Source organism: Leuciscus leuciscus (assembly GCF_965113295.1).
Source record: "Leuciscus leuciscus genome assembly, chromosome: 3".
Taxonomy (NCBI): domain Eukaryota; kingdom Metazoa; phylum Chordata; class Actinopteri; order Cypriniformes; family Leuciscidae; genus Leuciscus; species Leuciscus leuciscus.
In genome coordinates, this window is record NC_138727.1 from 21,714,272 (window position 1) to 21,739,001 (window position 24,730).

At 42.2% G+C, this 24,730-nt stretch overlaps 1 protein-coding gene across 2 annotated transcripts in view; it reads left to right on the plus strand.

Annotated features, from left to right (window-relative positions):
* Positions 1-24,730, plus strand: part of bnc2 (basonuclin zinc finger protein 2) — a 266,661-nt gene that overhangs the window by 43,175 nt on the left and 198,756 nt on the right. The gene's annotated exons all lie outside the window — the stretch shown is intronic.

The following is a 24,730-nucleotide window of genomic DNA, read 5'->3' on the forward strand; positions in this document are numbered from 1 at the left end:
CTTTAAAATACGTTTTTGAAAATAATAAAGATGTGTACACTCATATGTATTTGATGTGTAAGAAAAAAATATATTTTTAAAGTGCAGTAAATTATCCATTTTGATCCATTTTACCACTATGATCCATTTTTATTTTATTTTATTTTAACCAATTAAACTAACTCTTTAAATATGTTATTCTTTATCATGATCACTTCATGCGGAGGTCACTGAATATATTTGCAAGAATTCATATAGAAGAGTCACAGTGTATGGCGTGAGTGTTTACAAAAGGTTTCCTGTGAGGAATCTCTGTGCTGCATGTGATTATATGTTTACTTATTTGTGTATGTGTAAGTGTGTGTGTGTGTGTGTGTGTGTGTGTGTTTATATATATATATATATATATATATATATATATATATATACACACACACATATCTATATATATTTGTGTGTGTGTGAGTGTGTACTGTAGACTCCCTCACACTCTCACACAAGCCAGAGAAAGACCCCTGGAAATCTAAAACTCCCATCTCTCCAAACTACAGTTTGTTTGGTTTAGTCATCTCCTCTTTCTTTCTGTCTCTCTCCTTTTCTGATTGGTTTATACACACAGCCTTCTCCTTCATTTGATCACAGTATGGCAGTTCATCTCAAGACCTTTCCCTTGACTTTGTTTACTACAGCACATTAAGTGGTGTATATGTAAAATTTGTAAAAAACTAAACAAAACACGCAGAGTTAAAATGAGTTAGAACGTCATCTGTAATGGTTTTCTTGTGTCTTAAAAGTTTAACCTCTTTTTCCTCCTCCCTATATTCACAGTCAAAGCATGGCACAATACAATAAACTTTTAATAAGTGGATCCTGTGTGAGATTTTAAAGTTGTGTTTATGTAGTAATATTTAAAAAACTCTTTAAAATTATGTTAGAAGTGTGACTTTGTCCAAGGCCCTCAGTCAAACTGAATAATTAGTGGGATTCCACTCTGATTTCTGATTTAAGGATTAAACCAGGATGCATGGTTTGACAGAATAAGACATTCTTAATTACTGGCTTTGATTTCTGATTAGGAAAACATATGAAGTATTACAAATGGCCCTCACCAAACTGGAGCTGTGGTTGCCCAGTGGCTTATGCAGATGTGAGAGTCCCTGAAAGAAGCCTATAACTATTGTGCCCTTGATCAAGACCCAAGCTCTCAGTAGGGAGACTGCCTTTAGTGGACTGTCAATTGCTTTGGGTGAATTAAATGCACTGTAACTCATTTACCTTTTCTGTGTCTGCCAAATAAAATAGTATAAAAAAGGCAAAAGCCAAATCTTTTCGAAACACATCAAAGGAAACCTATTGTTCATAAAATCTGTGTGGTCTTGATGTTTCATCACAGTCGGGGGTTTCAACAGCTTGTTTTTTTCTTTTCCATTATTAAAGAAATAACAGCACAATGGTCAGAAGCAGGGAGAGTATATGCCCTCTTTAGAGTTAAACAGATCAAAGATAAAGATAATTTTTCTATTGGACTCAACACTTGACCATCAACAACATACAATCTTTTTGGCATGTTGATTAGTAAACTTTAAAAAATGCTTTTGGCTGAACGTCGTTTTGCTAACATGCTCTCATGGCAATTGACAGAATTGGTAGCTAATTTGTATGAATCTGATCTCACTTGTTTTTGTACAGTCTTCTTATGCCCCACTGACAGATAGGTTTAACGGTGGACATTCATGCTTACTTAATTGTAAGTTTCCATAAAAAATAGCTGCATTTTTTTTCATGAGATAGGGTTTTTCTATTGTAAAGCCCAATTAAATCTAAATTTATCTGTAAAGAATTAAAATATCTGATATATGAACATTAAGGGTGGGTGATATGACCAAAATCATATTTTACGATACAAGTAGCCAACTTTTATTTTATCTAAAGTGTAAATTGCCCTTTCGGTTTTATTGCGGTCCCCCCTGGAATTTGATTTCAACCGAGGGAGAACCATGCAAACACCCTGGAACCCCACCCCAGAACCCCTGCCCCAGGGGAGGTCTTTGCACGCCACTGCTGCACTGCGTTATTACATTTAATAAATTCATCACACATGTCAAGGGCTTTATTTTCTCATTCATGCATGTTTCTTTATCACTCTAACATGTTAATGCACTGTGTGGCTATATTTACATATTGCAATATATACGGCATAGCAACATCTCTATTGATAAGCACTTTATACAGTATCATTGCCACAATATATATCGCTATACTGCCCAGCCTTAGAACATCAAGTTCAAGACACATAAAATAAATCATCCTAATGTTGATGATATTATTTTTAACAGAATAATAAAGAATATAAAAAAGGGTCCCGCTTATTATTAAGTATCTTTAACTGTGATGTACTCAAATTTAAATAAATCAGATAAAACAGTGCACTTGTACATACGTTTTTGCAGTGCACTTATATATATATATAAAAAAATGCCTGCATATAATTACATCTGTAATTCATTTCTGTAATCACATTTATAATTACACTGTTTACCCTACACTTAACTAACCCTTAACTTATCTATACCAAGAGACCTGTCCATAACGTTACCCATATCCCACCTTAATAGCAGCAAAAACACCTAATTTAAAATGTGACCAATAAAGATAATAAAAATAAACTAAGACTTTTAATTTGTGACGTGTTTAAATAGTGTAGCACACACAGCTGAGTGGAACTGATGAAAGGGTTGGTTTTTTTTGTTTAGTTTTTTTACATCTCTCTGCACCTGTTCAGCTCACTCTGTTTGTCCTGCTGGTGGACAGACTTGCATTATTAAACAGGTAGCCAGCCCAAGTGTGCATTATAAAACAGACATGCCTTAGCCTGCTGGCAATATGAATGCCATTGGTGACATTACCAAAAAGCTTGTACTCTGTATTCTGAGCATTTATGTTTTGAGCATAATAAAATGTTTATTTCACCTCCAAAGCCAGAGTCCGTCATCATATTTGATTATTAAAATGTATATATTTTATGTCCTTCTCACAGTGTAATTTCACAAGTATCAATAATATTAATTAACATGTAGGTTTAGGGTTATGGTTTGTTTTTCATTATTAGTTGCTTTTAATTATGCATAATTTACCGTTATTACTATAATATATACATATAGCATGTAACAATGACACATTGAAATACAATTTTTACCATACATTTTAATATAAAAAACAAACAAACAAACAAACAAAAAAACATTTATAATGGGATGGAAAACTGTTAAATGACAGAAGAAACGTGGTAAAAATGTATTTTACAGTGCCATTGTTACATAAGTTACATACATACTCTAGTAATAACTATACATTATGCATAATTACATGCAACTAACCCTAAACCAAACCAAACCAAACCAAACCAAACCAAACCAAACCCTAATCCTAACCCTATAGTAAGTACATGTAGTTACTTAATATTACTCAGTACTTAAATGTATAATTACAGTGTAACAAAGACACCTTAAAATAAAGTGTAACCGGAAATATGTATTGCTATTTATATATTGCCAAAACGTATATTGCCAACAGCAATATCCATCCATCCATCCATCCATCCATCCATCCATCCATCCATCCATCCATACATACATACATACATACATACATACATACATACATACATACAGCCATACATACATATTTATATAGTGCATTATAGAATTCAGATTGTTTTAAAGCAGCTTCACATCAATAAAACAGGAAAGTAACAGTGTTAATGCTGTAGAATTAATCAATTATGAAACAAATTCAAATTAAGATGTAAACATCTCTACAGAAGACAATGGTTCCAATATTTAGCTCAATTTTGTTCAATGTTGTTTCAGTTCAGTTCAAAAACTGTCAATGATGCAAAGTTAATCAATTATCAGATAAGTTCAGCTCAGCTATAAGCCGCTCTTTAGAAATTAATAGTGTCATTATATATCTCAAGTTTGTTCTAATTCATTAAGTGTAGTTAAACTAATAATATTACTGAATATTAATTGTCTTTTAAACCCAGACAGTACAGAAATAATGCATGTAAGAACACAGATTTGCATCTTCCACAGGAGAAGCAGAGCACAATGTCAGTAGAGTGTGCTTCACCATGTTAATCTTTTAGAAAAGGTGTGATGATGTCTCCCCCTCCTCTCAAATCATTTTTGCCCTCCTGTCACTGTCCCAGAGACTCACAGCGGTAGTGTTGAAGAGGAGGGGTGCGTTTACTGAGTGCTGTTGACAGCGTGTGATGAGGCGCACATGAAGCTAATAGCACCTTGTCACCTAGCAATAAAAGTAGCAGCATGCCTGTCTTCTAAACAGAGACTGATGCACAAGGTGTCCTCAAATGGTCACAGACTGCCTGGCTCCACACCTCCAGAACCAACCGGTCTACATGACCTGACCTGTACTTCTCCCATCATGGGGAGGTCATCAGTGTTTCACATTCTCCCTAGGATATTTAAATCCCTTTTTGAATTCAATAAAAGCCTCTCTGAGGCATCACCACAGAACACTGTGAATAAGTCTCTATACTTATGCCATTGTTAAGCTGCTGACATGAATGTTGTGCTATGATTGAGATATTGCACATATAAGATGTAATTCAAGACAAGAGAAATTTAATTATCTTTAGAATCAGTTGGTAACAGTTTATTATGAAGTTTAATTTGTTAACATTAGTTATTCTCTAGCATTAAATAACAATGAAATGTGCTTTTTTCAGCATTTATTAATCTAGGTTAATTTCTAATATATTCTAGGTTAATATACATATCTATTTTTAATGTTTCACATTTATAAATGACATTAGCTAATGTGGTGTGAAAGAACTCCGAATTAATGAACAATAGTATATTTATAAATCAACATTAACCTGTTAAATACTGTTAAAATGTTTGTTTATTATTATAACAAGGTTTGTTCTTATGGGAAGAAGGAGGCGGTAACCGGCGAACGTTTACACACACTTTAATAATCCAAATATAAACCAACAACAAAACGACAACAACTGTATGTGCCGCCACATACAGTATAAACAAAACAAAATAGTCCAGGCCTGGTCCTCTCTCGTCCTTCACTGTCTTCGCTCCTCCTTTTATGCTTCCGTAGCTCCTCCGTGAGAGATACAAGACCAGTGCAGTGCGCAGGTGTTGCTCATCATCAATCACGCCACCTGCCTCGCGCCGTTCTCTCACGGCCATTGACCCCACCCTGCTTGTCACAATTTTTAATTCATGATACCTAATGCATTGACTAATGTAATTAATAATATGTATAGTAATATTTATAATAATAAAGTTATTATTTAGTTAGTTATTAATAACTAATGTAAATTGAACTTTAAGGTTACTAATATAACCCCTGTTTCCTGAAGGAGGGAATGGAGACGTTAATCATCAGTGACTGACAAATTGGAATTTCGCCTAAGAGCCCAATCTCTTTCAAGTGGTAACAGATCGAGCCAATGCACGTTGGCTAGTGAGATTTGAATCACAAACCTTACCCCCACTTCAGTTTATATAAGGGCCTGCGTGTAATACTTACATTAAGCTTTTGCTTCAGAGCCGAGACGGTGTCCCGGCTGTCAGCGGAGGCACAGGCCTATGCTACGGAGGTCACATCCTGCCCGTACGGAGGTAACATGTGGAGTTACACATATGGACTGACCGTTAACACACTACCACATATGGAATATCTCTGAAGTAGATCCCGTGTATTTCAGGGATGGATTCAATACTATACAGAGATGGCAGAGGGAACTCTGCCGAGGGAAGACACAGGCTCGCCAACAGAGAAGCCGTTACTGTAGAATTACACATATGGGAACACCTAAGGAGGGGAATCACAACATATGGGCATCTAGTCCAGTACAGGGGCTGACCAACTGGGCATACACACAAGTACTAGACCTGGCGTCTGATGTCTCCACCACATCTGACTGCCGAGGATGCTGGAGGAACTCCAACAGGGTTCACCATCTGGGGAGCTCAACTGAGGAGCAGAATAAGCACTCGTATCCCATCCTTGGAGGGGAATGGTGCTGCAAGTGTGACCCGTGGCTATCTACTTGTAGACAACACACGGGAAGACACCGGTTCCTCTCGCAAAATCTGGTGAATGTGTTGGGTGTCGCCCAGCCCGCAGCTCTGCATATGTCTGCCAAAGAGACATACGCAGGGCACGGACAGGACACAGCAACGCAAGGGCTGGGTCTGCCTCCTCCGGGGACAGCGCTTGCAAGTTCACCACCTGGTCCCTAAATGGAGTGTTGGGAACTTTGGGCACTTACCCAGGCCGGGGTCTCAGGATGACATGAGAGTCGGCAGGCCCGAATTCCAGGCACGCTTCGTCGACCGAAAATGCCTGCAGTTCCCCCACCCTCTTAATGGAAGTGAGCGCAGTCAGGAAAGCATTTTAAGAGACAGGATTTTAATCTCCACTGACTGCAAAGGCTCAAAGGGTGCTCTCTGTAAGGCCGTCAGGACCACAGAGAGGTCCCAAGAGGGGATGAGGCGTGGCCGAGGGGCATTCAACCTCCTGGCGCCTCTAAGGAACCTGACTTCCAAGTTGTGTTTCCCTAGAGACTTACCGTCTACTTCATTATGATGTGCAGCAATAGCGGCAACATACACTTTCAGGGTGGAGGGAGACAGCCTTCGCTCCAAACCATCTTGCAGTAAAGAAAGCACGACATTGATGGGGCATCGAAGAACACCAATCAATGAAGAGGTTCCACTTCAAAGTGTAGGCTTGCCTCATAGAGGAAGCTCTCGCTGAAGTGATAGTGTCAACTACCGCTGGGGGTAGGTCACTTAAACCCACCGCGTCCCATCCAGAGACCACACATGGAGGTTCCAGAGATCTGGACACAGGTGCCAGATGGTGACTGTCCCTGAGAAAGCAGGTCCTTTTTGAAGGGAATCCACCAGGGAGGGGCTGTCGAGAGGTGCATGAGTTCTGGGAACCAGGTCCCTGAGAGTTTCTCGTGCATTTCTTTCAGTTCCTCGGCCTGGTATACCTGCAGGAGGGCCATGGCATGCAAGGCGGAGGTGGCCTGTCCAGCGGCACTGTAAGCCTTGGCTGCCAGAGAATCACGATGGTTAGCTTCCCGCAGTGGGTTCATGAGTCATCTACAAACGCTACCTCAGCGTGCTTCCGGCGTAGACATATGAGGCAGAGAGTGTGGCTGTCAGACGGGGCCAGGAAACGACTGCATCCAGAAGTACACGGGTGCACTAGCCGTGCACACTCAACAGAAGCAACCTCCATTGGAACATGCCGTCATACCAACACTGGAACTGGTTTCCTCTTGATCCATTGACCACAACCATGATTGTTGGCAGAGTGAGACAAACATCCGCTCAGCTCCGAAGTGAAAGCTTGATGTGAGTATTGCACACAGGCCCTTATATACCCTTAAGCGGGGGTAAGGTTTGCGATGCAAATCTGACTAGCCTACGTGTATTGGCTCGTTCTGTTACCACTTGAAGGTGATACCGCTCTCAGACGAGATCCCAATTCGTCAGTCACTGACGATTAAAGTCGAACGTGACTAACTGATAGGGAACCTTAATTATAATGTTATCAGTATATTACATTTTCAGATAAACTATATTGTGTATCAGATTTTTTATATTGTGGGTTAGGGTTTAGGGTTAGTTGTCTTTACAGTGTATCATTTTGGGGCGGCATGAGTTTGAGTTAAGGCTCTGTACAGAACCTTAAAGGTTTCTGTCAGAAGTTTCATATATACCAACTTGGTCACCGAAAATTTTGTTCTAACCCTATCCAAATAACCTTACCCTACCCATTACCTATCCATAAAAGCAGAGAGAAATGCTAGGTGAATTACACTGATGTAGAAGCATTTAACCCTTACATTTTACATTTATTCATTTAGCTGACGCTTCTATCCAAAGCGACTTACAATTGCTATATATGTCAGAGGTCGCACGCCTCTGGAGCAACTAGGGGTTAAGTGTCTTGCTCAGGGACACATTGGTGTCTCACAGTGGATTCGAACCCGGGTCTCTCACACCAAAGGCATGTGTCTTATCCATTGCGCCACTACCACCCCTTGTTGTAAGCCTAAACTTGACATAAATTGTAAACTTGAAAAATCAAATCTGAATGGTTGATTGCAATGTGGTGAAATGCACATGTATGTTGCACTTGGTGAAAGGACGTTTACCATGTAAAACTTTTTAGGGGTTCCCATCATGGGATAATTTTATGGATTTAGATTTAATTCATTTAGTTTTAATTATTGTTTTCAATTATAATTATAATTTTATGAATTAGTGTCATGATTCCTATACTGTGTTTCCCTTGTCTTGTATGGACTTTTGTTATTTCCTGTCCTGTGCCATGTTTTGTAGTCCTTTGTAGTTTTTCTTGTTTATTAGTCTCCCCAGGTGTTTCTGATTAACCACACCCCCTTGTTATCTTGTTTAGCTTGTTTGCCTGTGTATATAAACGTCTGTGCTTCAGTTGTTGTTTGTCGTTCGTTGTAGCTGTTTCTGTGTTCCTGTCCTGAGTTCTGTGTTCCTTTGTTTGCCCTGGAGTTCCTGTTTGTTTCATTAAATTAGTTTTGCGTATGGACTCTCTCTCTGCTTCGTCCTTGCCTCATCGTAACAGAACGACCGACCAAAAAGAATGAATCCAGCAGCATTAAATGGGAATCTCCAGCCAAGTAGGCGGCCACGCCTGATTCTTGTTCCCAGGATGTCCATCGCCATGTCGCCTGAGTGTCTCCAGCCAAGAAGGCGGCAACGCTTGATTCTGGTTCCCAGGATGGCCGTCGCCATGTCGCCTAAGAGATCATCTATGGCAGAGATGTCCGCCTTCACGCTTCCTGAGCTTTTTTCTATTCCTGATACCGCGTCTGTTCCTGAGTTTGAGCCTGAACCTGAGCTTCACGTCTGCCGATCCAGAGACTGAGCTTCACGTCACGTCTGCCGATCCAGAGACTGAGCTTCACGTCACTTCTGCCGATCCAGAGACTGAGGTTCACGTCACGCCTGCCGAGCCTGCACTTCACGCCAGTCCAGCCGAGCCTGAGACTGAGAGCGTCATGCCCGCCGAGCCAGAGTCTGTGATGGTCCTGCCCAGCTCAAAGCCCTCTTCGCCGCTGGTCCTGCCCAGCTCAAAGCCCTCTTCGCCGCTGGTCCAGTCCAGCTCAAAGCCCTCTTCGCCGCTGGTCCAGTCCAGCTCAAAGCCCTCTTCGCCGCTGGTCCAGTCCAGCTCAAAGCCCTCTTCGCCGCTGGTCCAGTCCAGCTCAAAGCCCTCTTCGCCGCTGGTCCTGTCCAGCTCAAAGCCCTCTTCGCCGCTGGTTCCTTTCAGTCCAGAGCTTCCTTCGCCGCTGGTCCCGTCCAGCCCAGAGCTTCCTTCGCCGCTGGTCCCGTCCAGCCCAGAGCTTCCTTCGCCGCTGGTCCCATCCAGCACAGAGACTTTTCCGCCGCTGGTTCTGCCCAGTCCTGAGCCTGTCTCCACCCCAGAACCTCAGCCCTCACCTGAGATGGCCACCGGCATGCCAGAACCTCAGCCCTCACCAGTGATGGCCGCCGACGTGCTTGTTCTTGAGCCGGTGTCTATTCTAGAGCTGGTGTCTGTTCCTGAGCCGGTGCCTGCTCCAGCCTATGACTCCTTAGCTGTCCCCAAGAAAATTTTGGGGGGGGGGCAGTAGGTCCCGTGATTGGACCATGGAGGCCACACCGCCATGGTCGCCTCTTCAGCCAGCTCCGCCATGGCCGCCTGAAGGGTCGTCTCCGCCCTGGCCGCCTGAAGGGTCGTCTCCGCCCTGGCCGCCTGAATGGTTGACTCCGCCCTGGGGGTCGACTCCGCCTGAAGGGTCGTCTCCGCCCTGGCCGCCTGAATGGTTGACTCCGCCCTGGGGGTCGACTCCGCCTGAAGGGTCGTCTCCGCCCTGGCCGCCTGAAGGCGGTTCGTCTCCACCTGAAGGGTCTTCTCGGCCCTGGTCGCCTGCTCCGCCCTGGTCGCTTGCACTGCCTGCTCCGCCCTGGTCTCCCGTTCTACTGCAGTCTCCAGGCCCTCTTCCGCTCCACGGGCCTGGCCCTCCATCCCGCCCCCCGGGTCCGCCTCCGCTCCACCACCCTCCTGAACTATTTCCTGAGGAGCGTCTGGAATCCGCTCCTTAAGTGGGGGGCTATGTCATGATTCCTGTACTGTGTTTCCCTTGTCTTGTATGGACTTTTGTTATTTCCTGTCCTGTGCCATGTTTTGTAGTCCTTTGTAGTTTTTCTTGTTTATTAGTCTCCCCAGGTGTTTCTGATTAACCACACCCCCTTGTTATCTTGTTTAGCTTGTTTGCCTGTGTATATAAACGTCTGTGCTTCAGTTGTTGTTTGTCGTTCGTTGTAGCTGTTTCCGTGTTCCTGTCCTGAGTTCTGTGTTCCTTTGTTTGCCCTGGAGTTCCTGTTTGTTTCATTAAATTAGTTTTGCGTATGGATTCTCTCTCTGCTTCGTCCTTGCCTCATCGTAACAATTAGACAGTTTGTAAACATACTTTATCACAAGAAAAGAAAAAAATAACCCATTAAACATGAAAGTGTTATGTAATCATTTAAGACATTTCTCCTTAAATAGAACCTTGGCTTAAATTTTTTTTTTTTTTTTTTGAGTCAAGAACCCTAGGGTTCTATATTGAACCCCATTAAACCTTTTTTTTCTAAGAGTGTAGTCATAATTTGTGTGAAAAAATAAATAAAAGTTGGGTGGTATTTTACTGCCACTAGAGTTTATTTCAGCTGGAATCTGCAGTGTATGTTATGTATCGGCTTTTTGAGTTTTGCGAAAATGTAGGAGAGGCATGATTTTCCAGATTAGCATAGGTTGTTATTTTTGCAATTTCATTTTCATAAACTCAACATTCCATATTCACATATTCGCCCGAAACCACTGGCCTTCTGTTTCTGTCCTGTGATCAGTGCTGGTTCACAATGTCTTCACTAGAGGTACTGCGTGCTATCCCGGCATCTGCTGTTTCCATTCAGACTGAAGGAGGACTGTTATAATACGAGCAGTCAATGGTAGAGTGTCCTTTATACTCTCTCTCTCTTTCCTGTAATCTGTTCTTGTCTGCATAGCATCCCTGTATTGTTCTAGCTATGGCAGACCATACCTCCGCCAGAAACATATGCAGGCAAACACTTCTGTGTGACCAGTGTCTCTTTATTTAAACTGACTGTGCATGTAGTTCATTTCATGTGTACTTGCGGTTTGTTTTGACATGCCACCTATGTCAATTAGGCACCGCGGTGAGAAACCATGCCAAAGCGCTGCAATAGTTCTCATGAAGTTTCTCAAAGATTCATATTCTTTCATCAGCACCACTGAGCTGTGCTGATTTAACACACTTTACAAGAGCTGTTTTACTACATCTGAGGCTCATAAAAGGCATATTGTAAACATCATTTTAATAAAAACTGTCTTTGAGGAAGCAGTTAGCTCTGACAATACAGCCCCAGACCACCATCCAATCGGCAGCCATTTCAACTACACATTCTCAGAGCTTTGGGCTTTGTGCTTTGCAGTATGGCAGATTGAGAAGAACTTCCTGCTTATATGACTTCAGGGCATGTTGAATAGTGTCTAGTGTCTTGCAGAGAGTGGCGATTGGGAAGCTTGTGCTGGAAGGATCAAAAGGGGTGTAAGTGTAGTGAAATTGTGCCAGAGAGCCGGAGTGAAGGTGGAGTAGTGCTGTGTGTATGTGTGTGTGCGTATATTGGTGGGAGTCTGAGTAGGGATGTGATGAAAGCATCCCACGTGTTGGAGCACATGGTAGGGCCACAGCGCACAGCTCTCTCTGGAGGTATGGAAGCAATTACTGGCACTGAGGGCCCACAGACACCCACTGAGAGAAGTGGTCCCAGAAAAGAATGCACACAGTTCTCTGCAAGGCTAAATTACTTTCGTATGAGGACTAAGAGGGTAAGGTTAGTGTTTCTGTTCCTCTGGGTTTTTTTTGTTTTTTTCTTTTCTTTTTTTATTAGGAACAAATACTGAGGGATATTTAATTCAGATCACACATTTCAAATTTAAGAAAACAAGCCACAAAAATACCACTGCTAATTAGACTAATGCTACTCCCCGTGTGCGTGCTGAGGAGGCCGGGGAAAGAGCGATGGCCAGCCGCCCTCCAGGCAAAGCAGACTCCGAACTCTTCTCGCATGAGAAGCGAGGCAATTAAAATACTGATGCCTCGATCCCAAACCCCACACCGCTGGGTGAAAGTGTGCAAGCGTGAGAGAAGCCCTAACCCCCTTGGTTCAACGGTGCACACTGACGCACGTGAACACGGCTTTGATTATTAAGCATAAAACAATCGTAATGGTAAGGCCAACTCAAAATATTTCGCTGTTTAGCATTTCTGCTTTACACAACACAGCCTCTGCCTACACAGCTTGTTTAGGCATCAAATATATGCTCGAAATTTTGAAAAATAAATAAAACAGAGTCAAAAAAGGTGTGCATGATTGTTAGTCACACAAATTTTTTTTTGTCTTTTTGCACTGTTCATCTTGTTCATCACTGTTCACTGTTCAAATTGGAAATGTAGTGTTACAACCCTCCCCATCAAAAATGTTCAATAAATGTATGTAGATTAAATGTAAAATCTATGTAAAGTCTGCTGATTCAGATAATACCAGTTTTGTCATTCAACATGCATTAGCCTGATAGCATTGTACTATGGATCCTTTAGTTTGTATGCAAATAATATATAATAATTATATTTATAAGCATTGTGGTCTTACACATTATACATTACTACCTTTTCTGTTCTATCAAGACAGATGACGTTGTTGATCATACCTAGTTGGAGTGGAATTTGAACAAAACTAATGCAGCTATTGATTTTTACAGCAAAGCTCATAGTGACGCAGCAAGCTTCAGGGTGAAACACGTCTAGACAAGAATGGAGTAAAACACTGTTTTCCTATAGGCTGTGTTCACATGAATGAGCTGTCTATAGGTCTGCACTGTGACTTTAGGTCTCAGTTTCTGTATGTTGCCATACATCATGTCTCCAAAGGCAACTATCTGCTCCTAGTCTGGAAAACATTGTTGACTCCATATTAATATAAATATCATTAAGCAACAGGCATTAGCATTTACATTTTTTTCCAACCTGCAGCCTGTTAACGTTCTGTGTTACAGGATGTTTGCATAAATAATTAATTTAATTTATCTGAATATGTAAAATTACTATACCATCTGATTGCTTATTTGAGAGAAACACAATAGTTCAGTCTGCTGATTTTTCAATGTATACTTCATACACAAGAACATTCATTCAATTCAAGTTTATTTGTATAGCAATCAGGGCCCGTGTAACACTTCACAATTCAGTTCCCTTTCAAGGAAACTTGCGCTGCGTCATAAGTTTTACGACACTATGGGAATGCCTTAGACTGGGTAAACCCAGCCCGATCTGCCGGCGAATTGATTTCACCCTGCAGCTCAGGCTGTAAACCTGTACATTCTTCTATCCTGCTTCCATTACACATCTGAACACGTCCCCAGTGCGGCAACGCAGCACAGCATCTTGTTCCCGCTTTTTCAGGGAACAGGGTTACAGTCAAGTAACCCAAGACGTTCCCTTTCAAAAGCTACTCTCAATGTTGCGCTGAATTAGCACTATGGGAACGAGAATACCAACGCCGCCGCACTGGAAGTGTCTGGACAACAAAGGTTGTGTAGTGTGTGTGCACAAACATGAGAAAGGCCTCAGACATGAGCTTGGGATGTTGACTCAAGGATGTTTGAGCCCGGAGTAACATGAACATCCAAACTAATAAAATCTGATAAATGTGTGCGGAGAGGACGAGCCTGCTCAAATACTTGTTGCAAGGGGGCGCCTCTTGGAGGCCTTGGAGGATGCAACCCCCCTGGTGGAATGAGCCCTAACTCCTGGAGGCGAAGCTTGACCGCGCGCCTCATAGGATAAAGCAATAGCATCCCACACCCAGTATGACATTGTTTGCTTGGTGGCGGCCATCCCCGCCCCACAGCAAACGAAAAATTGCTCTGACTTACACCACAGTCTAGTGAGGTGGACGTAAGTCTGAAGAGCACAAACTGGACACAGTAGGTGAAGTTTCCCCAGCTCCGGTGTAGTGAACGGCGGAGGACAGAAGGTCCCTCCTGTCCGGAATCGCCCAGGGCGAGACTTCGAGGTAGGATATCATCTCTGAGAACCAAATTCTGGTCGGCCAACAAGACGCCATCAATAAGAGGCAGTACCCTTGTTGACGGTCCTTGGCCAAGGCTCCTGGGAGCAGAGCGATCGGTGGAAATGAATAAAGATGCAGTACCGTCCACAGATGGGCCATGGCGACCAGATCCAGGGGGCTGGGTGATTCAGAGAGAAGTAGAGGGGACATTGCACTGTTTCCTGTGAAGCGAAGAGGTCCACCTCTACTTTGTAAAACCTTTACGAAATATGTTTGACTACCTCAGGGTGGCGTTTCCATTCCCCATGTGTCGCATTCAAATGCCCAGGGGTGTAAATCGCCCTGAGGAACAGGAACTTGTCATGAGTCCAAAGCAGAACCTGCTGTGCTAACCTGTTCAGACGGCGCGAACGCAATCCGCCTTGACAACTTATGTAGGCGACTACCCTAGTGTTGTCCACCTGCACAAGGACATGGAAACCCCTTAACTGTTAGAGGAAGTCCTTCAGGGTCAGAAATTCAGCTATCAATTCGAGGCAATTAATGAGCCAATCGAGATTACTGCCTCTCCAGACCCCTTGGGCTGGACGGCCATCTAAGACTGCTTGGCAAAACGTCAGGAAAGGGTCTGTCATTAGCTTCCTGCGACGACAACATACACCTAGAGTGGGACCCAAGGCGAGGAACCAGAGTCTGAGCCACACAGAAAGGGTACAAAGCCCACAGCGTGTAACCCTTACAATAAAAATGGATTTTAGAAAGTGCATGAAGTGCTCGTTGTGTTCCCTTACCCTTATTTGGCTCTGGGGATTGGCCCTTGAACGAAATCCCCTAGCTCTGAGCCACAGCTGAAACGGTCTCATGTGCGGAAGGCCCAAAGTTATAACCGTGGACACAGCTCCCATAAGACCTAAAACTTTTTGAAAGTGATGGAAAGTAATTTCCTGACCTAGCCTAATATCGCTCAGGGTGTTTAAGATGGACTTGACATGTGCGGGGGACAGCTGTGCCCGCATGGTGAACGAGTCCCATACAGCCTTAAAATACTTTGTCCTCTGGGCAGGAGAGAGAACGCTTAGCTTGGCGTTGTCCCAGAGACCCTGAGATACAAGATGAGCGAGGACGACTTCCAATGTCGAAGCGCAAGCTCTTGAAACTGGGCCAAAATCAGCGAGTCATCTATGTAATTTAAAATACGGGTGCCTTGGAATTGCAATGAAGCCCCGAGCTGCTTCCATTCATTTTGTGTATGTGCAGGGTGACAAGGCTTCACCCCCGAAAGCAAACCTCTGCAATTTCCTGTGTTGCGGCAGGATTTCTGTATGAAAATATGCGTCGTTGAGGTAAATTGTGACAAACCAATCTTTGTGTTGAATTTGCAACACAATCATTCTGACTGTCAACATTTTGAACTTCAATATTCTGAGAGAACACTTCAGACGTGAAGGTCTAGAATTGGACGCAACCTGCCATTTTTTTTTGGGAACCAGAAAATAGCAGCTGTAATAACCTGACTGTCTGTCTGGGAGGGGAACATGTTATATGGCCCCTTTATCCAGCAGAGTTTGCAGTTCTAGTATCAGCAAATGCGTGGTCTGGACGAAAGGCTGAATATAGTTATTTTCATATTAGAGCAGTTTCAACAAAGAATCATAAAATCATAGCTCGAAAACACACACAATGAGTTTGCACGGGAGGACGCCGTGATCTGGAGAGAGAATGAGAGAAAGAACCCATCTCCCGCTCCTCAGCCAGATCGACTCGCGTTGTGCGAGACGAGTGCAAAGCACTTTAATGGAGAACGACTCACAGTGCTCGCACTCTCCATGCTCAAACACAAACACTCAAAGCAAAGCTCATGCGTATCATAATCAGAGATGGGCCGTTTATTGTTTGGGCTCGGAGCATGCGTGATCAGTTCCTGACGGATCTGCTTGTGCCACTGTGAGTTTTTTCCCTTGAGAAAACTCCACTCTCGTCTGCTCTCTTCTCGAGGGAAGAGGGAAAGACATCTGTACCAGGCGATTCAGGTCCCACTCGTGCTGAGGCAGAGTAGAGACTAGAATCATGGGGTTTTTCAGAGAGAGCTCGCTGAGGAGGTTGAGAGAGTTGTTAATCTCTCACGCCCTTCAGAGACTCGCGAGAGTGAGCTGCAGGATGAGGATGTGTGTTGTCACTAATATCCTCTGATCCAGCAGCGAGTGCTCTGCTGTGTATAAAAACAACCAGCCCAAGAGAGCAGGAGATGGCTGATGAGGATGAAGAGGATATACAACCCAAACCCTCACAGCCACCCTGCACTGCGTATGTTAAGCTGTTGAGTATTATGGAACGTGCTTCAACAATGCTTCAAAAAGAAGCTGTTGTTGGAGCGCGTGAGGGAAGAGACCGCTCATGACAGACTTCATGAATGTTTCTTTCCAGCCATAAAGCTCCAGCTCTCGTGAGCCTTCTATTCCTGCCGGATCTACACAATGAGATCGGAAAGGCATGGAAGAACCCATATTCAACGCGCATTCATCGCCCTCAGCAAACTACGCTGATGTTAAGAGGATGCGCAAATACGGGTATGTGTCGATGCCCCAGTTGACGAGATGTTCGCGAACTATCTCACGTCTGTAGAGGCATCAACACTAAGTGCTCCGGCCCTGCCTTTTAAGCGACTGAAATATGACAGCACGCTTAAATGGCAGGGCATACACAGTGGCGGGTCTGACTGGTGATGACTTGCACACAATGACGGTGTTGCAAGCATAGCAGGCTGATCTGCTGACAGATATGGTTTTCATAGGATGGTGAAATTAGGGCCCTGAATTTCCCATATATGCATACTCTTCCCATAGGCCTCCTCTTATGTTAGAGTCATCAGGCTTATATAACGGGTAGTGCCAATCTGTAGTAGTGAACAGGTTGGCTGTATGGAAAAATTCTCTAGTGAGGCCACTGTTCATCCCAGCACCAAATATAATTTTTTTTTGTGTGAGATGGCTTCCTCCCTATCGGGAGTTATTGTACTGAGGCCACCGCTCTGTCAAGCTCCAGATAGAACTACAAAGTCAAGCGTTGTCCCTCTTCAGGCCACCTTGATAGCCACCTTATACTAGAGCAGCAGTTCTCCTCTCACATTAGAGAGTCGTTGAGATTATAGCTCTGAACTTCAGTCACTTTATATTCGTGTGTCGGCCCTCACGGAGCTGAGAAATCTGATGGTCTGAAAATCATCCTGCCTAATCATTCACATAAAACAATACATTGATTTAAACTTTGTAAGACCCATTTTGTTTGGAAAGGCAATATGTGTGGGGGCGTGAATGATCATGAATAATGATGTGATTAACACCTGAGAAGACAATGACCTGCATAATGAGCCTTTCATTCAGGTGTGTCACTTGAGGTATACCACAAGTAAAGAATGTGAGGACTTATTTTGAATGCATGCAAATTGTATAATATCCAAGGTAAACATTTCTAGTAACTATGCAGTTAATTCTCATACTGTATTTTCAGAAAGTTTTGGATTATATCCTCTCCCCAAATGTGTCACTAATAAAAAAACAATAATAAATAATTTAATGGGAAGGTTTATATTGACCTATTAAAATGTTGCTTACATCTACCTTGTAAATATATGTTTTGCTATTTTATTAAACAGTTTTCACATAGAAATCAACAACAATTACATTTTTAACAATATTTCAAGTGTAATCTTTCTTTTTAAAAAGTATACATTTTATCATACGCATTTCAAAGTTAAGGATTCATTAGTTTGAATATTGTAACAGACACTATAATAACATCTTAGTTGATAATTCAATATACCTACTTTATTTTTGACAAAACATCACATACTATATATTTTGCATATGAGCAGAAGTTGGCGAACAAAAGCTTATTTAATGTGACAGTAGTCTTTTTTACAGTAAAAACTTTATAATATATCAAAAACTAATCAACGAAATCTTGTCTAAACATTCATATTTCGTCTGTAACATATGCCTATCGTTTTTATGATATGTTAGCATATACATGTTAATTTGCAGTTTAATACGTTGCTTATACAAAGACATTTTATTTCAACATATTTCAGTCGATTTTTACTCACCTCAGTATAACAGTATATTTTGGTAAAAGCTAAACTAGTAGATGTGTTCATGTAAAAATAACATGTTTACTAATGTAAGTGCAAGTGTGAATGAACGGCACAGATGCATGCTGTTGTTTACTACAGCTGTGCCATTCATTCATCACACACAGAAACGCGATTCATATTTAAACAGTCTTAATAAACAACAGCGCGCATCTGTGGCGTTCATTCATTCACACACAGACACGCGATTCATATTTAAACAGTCTTTTTGCGGTTTACAGACACTATTGCATATCACAATTAGAACAAAGCACTTAAGAATAAAGAACTTACTATTCACAGTCCTCAGCTGGATCCGTTGCTCCTCGAAGCAATTCTGAGGTAAATTTCTCAGGATTATTCCTCACAGCGAAGCAAGACGACGTAAAGTAAATGAGTCTGATTAAACTTGATGTGTTTTATCCAGCTGATGTGGGCGTTGACACATTTGCATGGATTGCCTCTGATCATTTGCGTTTGAATAGCGCGCGCTCTCTGTGGGCGTGTTCACATTTGCACTTAATGAGCTATAATGAGCTGAAATGAGAATGACTGACATCTCTCTCTTTTCATACAGATTACATAAACTGAGAATATTTGTTTTTTATATAAATTACTTCATTTAAAAGAAGAGAATTCAAGCTTTATGCCTGTGTGCCTGTATGCCTGTGTGACTGAGTATTCACTGAGTTACAGTTCATTTTTGGACTTTACAGACTTCACTGACAGAGAGAAGGCAGGACTTGCATCATGTTTATTTTTCGTTATTTGGCAAAAAGCACAACACTTTGTTTTTATTGTGAGTATACACAAAAGAAATAGACACTTAACAGGTATTTTGAGTATTTTGAGTCTCTTTTGCACTGATAAGAAAAAAAGCGAGCGCCGACCCCAGGGGGTTAATAACCAGGATAATTTTTCATGGAGATCTAGTTGTTCCTAGTACTGGCCTTCTCTTACTACAAGAGTCGCCTAGCCAAGGCCCGCCCTTTGCACTAGGCGTAAGAATGCTAGTGGTGTTACAGGGTAGATAGCAGCATAGGTAGCAGGCTATCTTCAAAAAGCCTCCCATGCAGATATCTCATGGGCGTTGTTAGGCCTTTTTTTCTAGAAAGTAAGAAGCAGTATGCTCAGGCCTCCGCCCTTTAGAGCTAAGTATTGCGTCTCCAGCAAGGCCTTAACCCCCTGAGGTCGGCTGTTTCGCCGGCGATACCAGCTCGCTTTTTTTTTATCAGTGTAAAAGAAACTCATAAATACTCTGTTGACTTTGATTTTCCATAGGAGTTTCATACATCAATTGATTCTGTTAAATGTGTATTATTTTTGTGTATACTCACAATAAAAACAAAGTGTTGTGCTTTTTGCCAAATAAAGAAAAATAAACACGAAGCGAGTTCTGCCTTCTCTCTGTCAGTTAAGTCCATTCTGAAACGCGTCCGAAAATGAAAAATAACTCAGCGAATACTCAGTCAAACAGGCATACAGACACACAGGCATGAAGCTTGAATTCTCTTCTTTTAAATGAAGTAATTTATATAAAAAACAAATATTCTCATCTTGTGAAATCTGTATTAAAAGAGAGCGATTCCAGTCGAGCTCATCTCAGCTCATTACGTTTTAATCTGCCCCGCCCACGGAGAGCGCACGCTATTCAAACGCAAATGACTGAGACGATCCCATACAAACTGTGAACGCCCACATATCAGCTCGAGAAAACACATCAAGTTTATTCAGTCTCGCAGCGCTGTGAGGAATAATAATAATGGAAAACGTACCTCAGAAGTGCTGGTATTTCGAGGAGCAACAGATGGAATACTGTAGTAAGTTTTTTTTCATTCTCAAGTAAATCGCGTTTCTGTGTGAATGAATGAACGGCAGAGATGCGCTGTTTACCACAACTCACAAAAAGACAGTTTAAATTTGAATTGTGCTTCTGTGTGTGAATGAATGATCTGCTTTTAGCAAACTATTTTGCTATACTGAGTAAAAATCGACTGAAATATGTTGAAATAAAATGTATTTGTATAAGCAACGTATTAAACTGCAAATTAACATTTATATTCCTTATAATAAAAACGAAAGACCTATGTTACAGACAAATGAAAGACAACATTTCGTTGATTAGTTTTGGATAGATTACACATTTTTACTGTAAAATATCTGCCACCTCAAATAAGCTTTTGTATGCCAATTTTTGCTAATATGTTAAATATAGTATGTTTTGTCCTGTAGTAAGTAATGAATCCTTAACTTTGAAATATGTATGATAAAATGTATACTTTAGTTTTTACAAAGAAAGATTACACTTCAATTGCTGTTGTAATTGTAACCTTTTTAATAAAATAAATATATTTACAAGGTAGATGTAAACAAATTTTAAAAGGTAAATATAAGCCTTTTCTTTAAATAATTTTTATTGTGTTTTATTATTGACAAATTTGGGGAGAGGATACATATTCCAAAACTGAAAATACAGTATGAGAATTAACTGCACAATTACTAGACATGTTTTCCTTGGATATTATACAATTTGCAAGCAAAATTTGTAAAATTTGTCATTTGTAAAATTTGTGTAAAAAAAAAAAAAAATTGACATGCTTCCAACTGTGAACCAATTTGGTAGAATATATATATATATATATATATATATATATATATATATATATATATATATATATATATATATATTGCTCTTGCATTCTTTCTTGTGGCTATAGGTGACACACCTGAATGAATGGCTCATTAAGTATGCGGGCCCCATTGTCTCCTCAGGTGTGAATCACTACATATGCATGATGCTGTTGAATGGTTGACGCCCCTTGCGCATATTGCCTTTACAAACAAAAAGTGTTTTACAAGATTTAAATCAATGTATTGTGTTATGTGAATGATAAGGGAAGGATGATTTTCACATCATTTTGAAGAAAAAACTCTAGGCAACGACATCCATTAGTCAAAAGTCTTTTTGTCACATATTTAGTATGTGTTTTGTGGCCTTATTTCAGAAACTTTAGTTTTTAGTTTTTTCAATAAGCATGCATAAACATTATTCTCTCAAAAATACAAACATGTACATGCATGTTGCTCACATATTATGGTAGCCCTGTTTGTGCTAAATAGAGTGTAATTATACCTTTGCCATTAATATGTTTATAAGCAACTGAAAAAAGCACAAATGTCAGCGCATGTCAGAACATCTCAAGGACCCCAAAAACCCCTCAGACCTCAGAGGGTTAAAATTGAAAAATGATTTTTTCCGCTGAGCCCCTTGAATAAAATAATTCAAGTCTTAAGGTTGAATGTTGTTGGCCGATTACTGTGGCCTCCATTTCTTTGGGTTTAGTAGAGTATGTAAAATCTGTCTTGTAAAATCAATACAAGATAATAGGCCTCAACCCTGATACATTCCTCAGGGTCATGCTGATAATACTCCCCTTGTTAGGGTCTTAAGAGAACTTAGCTCATAGCTCGTATGATATCACCCTTCACCACCCAGGCTCAGGTAGAGACAGATTAGTTACTCTCTCCCATTTGAGTATGCTCCCTTAGAGCCGAAGCACTGCCTGGGCTGACGCCCGTGATATTCGAAGCTGTAGTCCTTACAGTAGGCCTCCTCGATAGTCCGGTAGTGTAAGATTGTACTCCCCTTGCTTTAAAGTGTCGATAGCACTTCTACTGAGTACACTGCCTTTTTTCAATGTAAACCTTAGAGCTGGAGGCGGGTCCCTTTCAGAGTGCCCAGCCTCCACAGGGCTCTGAAGCACTGTGTAGATCCAGGATTTAGTAGAGTCACTCCCATCGTTTGCCAGGGTTAGAAAGCGCTATGCTGAGTTCTACTCTCCAGGATGCCTGTCTCTATGATCCGATTTGTGAGTGATTACTGCCACTACCTGCAGTCCTCACTATCAGATGCCTCCACAAGTAAGGCAAGTAATACTAGAGAATCTGTTTAAAAAACACTGCCCGGGCTGACGTCCGTGAAAGTCGAAGCTGTAGGCCTTACAGTAGGGCTCCTCGATAATCTGGAAGTGTAAGATTGTACTCCCCTTGCTTTAAAGGGTCAATAGCACTTTTGCTGAGTACACTGACTGTTGGCAATATAAACCTTAGAGCTGGAGGCGCTCCCCTTATTAGGGTCCCTTTCAGAGTGCCCTGCAGGAAATATATAAGATAAGAAAATATCGGATGTGTCAATATAACGAATCCGTGCATTAGGTCTTAAAGTGACAGTAGCCTCATATACCTTTATCTTACAGTTTTTACATTCAGAACAGAACAGAAATTACATTCTGAAAACTCTAAGATCATTTGGCAAAACAGTCTTACAGTTCAGCACAACACTATAGCTCACTTGCAAAAGCTCATATTTCTCCCAAATCTGTTCACTCATGCTTCAAAACTAAATTCCTTTCCCATATTAAGAGTCAGTGCCACGAAAATGGCAAAGATCCTTCTCAATTGCTTTGGCTCATTTCTTGAAACAGACCGGACGTTCTCAACACTCTTGGTGCTTTTGCCAAAATAACGTGGATGGTTCGGCACAACACCATGGTTCACCTGCAAAAGCTCATACCTGTCCCAAAACAGTTCACTCATGTGTCAAAACTCAATTTCCTTCTCATTTAAACAGTCAGTGCCCTGAAAATGCTTTGTCCCTTTGGCATTGTGGAAGCACTGCAAGTCAAAATGTTTAGATGTTTTGTCACTATGGCAGAGGACCATATGGCTGGATATGGCAATTGTGTATAAAACTGAAAAAAAGAAATAGGATTTTAGGGTAAGAATAGCCTCCAAGGTTTGACATCACACATTGCACTCATACTGCCAAGGAAATTGTAACCATTATCATTCACACACATAAAGTAACTTCCATGCATTAGAGTAAAAAGAAAATGTATACAGCATAATATACTGTAATATAAACACACAAACAAAAAACAATGAAAATGATATGCAGCCTACAGTGCTGTAAATAAAGCTGGAGTTTCACAACTAACAGTTCCCTTTCAAGGGAACTCGCGTTGCGTCGAAATTGACGCTATGGGAATGCTTTGCGTGATGATGTCTTGAAGCACATGTAAAATCAGTCCAATGGCGTGGCGGAACGTCAGATGCGAGTGACGTCACGTACCAGGAAACTATAAAGCCTGAATGAAAACAGAGAGTGGCAGCTTCTGTGTCTTCAGTAGCGCTTGATGTGAAATCTGTCTCTGTCTATTTACTGTTGTTTGTCACCCATTATGTCCAGCAATCAGTTCAGAATGTGTGTGCATCCCTGCCCGCATTTTATTACGGGTAGGGACACTCACGTTCTGTGTATTGTTTGTTTGGGAGAGGAGCATGCCCAGTCAGCACTCGAGGGTGCTGGCTGTGTGCATTGCGAGGCGCTGTCCATGCGCTCGCTCCGATCCCGGCTGAGTTTCTTCCGGGAAGCTCGCGTTCCCCAGGGCGCGTTCCCGAAGGTGGAAGAGACGCTTGCGAGCTATCTCTCTCCAGCGACGGCATCTTCCCTGAAAGCTCCGCCGTTGCCTAATAAGCCCCTCAGAGTGACTTCTTCTCTGGTGGGCAAGGCTTATTCAGCTTCTGGTCAGGCTGCAGCGTGTCTTCATACTATGTCACTGCTGCAGGCTTATCAGGCTGAATTATTGAGTGATTTGGATGAGGGCGGGGGTATTGGTCCTGAGGTTGTTGCTGAACTACGCAGAGCCACAGATTTGTCTCTCAGGGCCACCAAGGAGACCGCTAAATCAATCGGGCGGTCTATGGCAGCCCTGGTTGCCACTGAGAGGCACCTGTGGCTCAACCTCAGTGATATTAAAGACAAAGAGAAGAATGTTCTTCTAGATTCTCCAGTTTCCACGCTTGGTCTCTTTGGCAACGCTGTTACTGTTGCTGTTGATAAGCTTCAGGAGGCATCTAAGCAGGCAGCTGCTTTGCAAAAACTTCTCCCCCGCCGATCTTTTCACGAGGCTGCTGAGCGGGAGCAGCCTCACTCATCTAAAAAGAGCACTGAACATCGTGCAACTCAAAAACAGAGCGTGTCCTCCCGTGCTCCCCCACATAAATCACGGGGACACGGAGGACGCTCTCAAACCCAGCAGCCTTCGAGGGGTAGAACGGATCTGCGGACCGTTATTACCGCCAAGAAGGCTGCTGGGAAAAAGTCCTGACGTCCGAGGGCTCAGGACAGATGAGGGTAGTCCCCCCCGAAGTGCAGCAGTCAACACCTCTTTTTACGGTGCCCGTTTCCCTTCGGTACCCTCAGGGGACCGTTCTGCCAACCCTGCCACCTCCGGTGTTTCAGGGTGCAGCGGTCTCTGGCGAGCACATATCTCAAGGACCACCCGGAAACGTAGTGGCCTCGGGATGCCCGCCCCCTCTGAGGAAGGTGTTAGAGCAGTCCGTT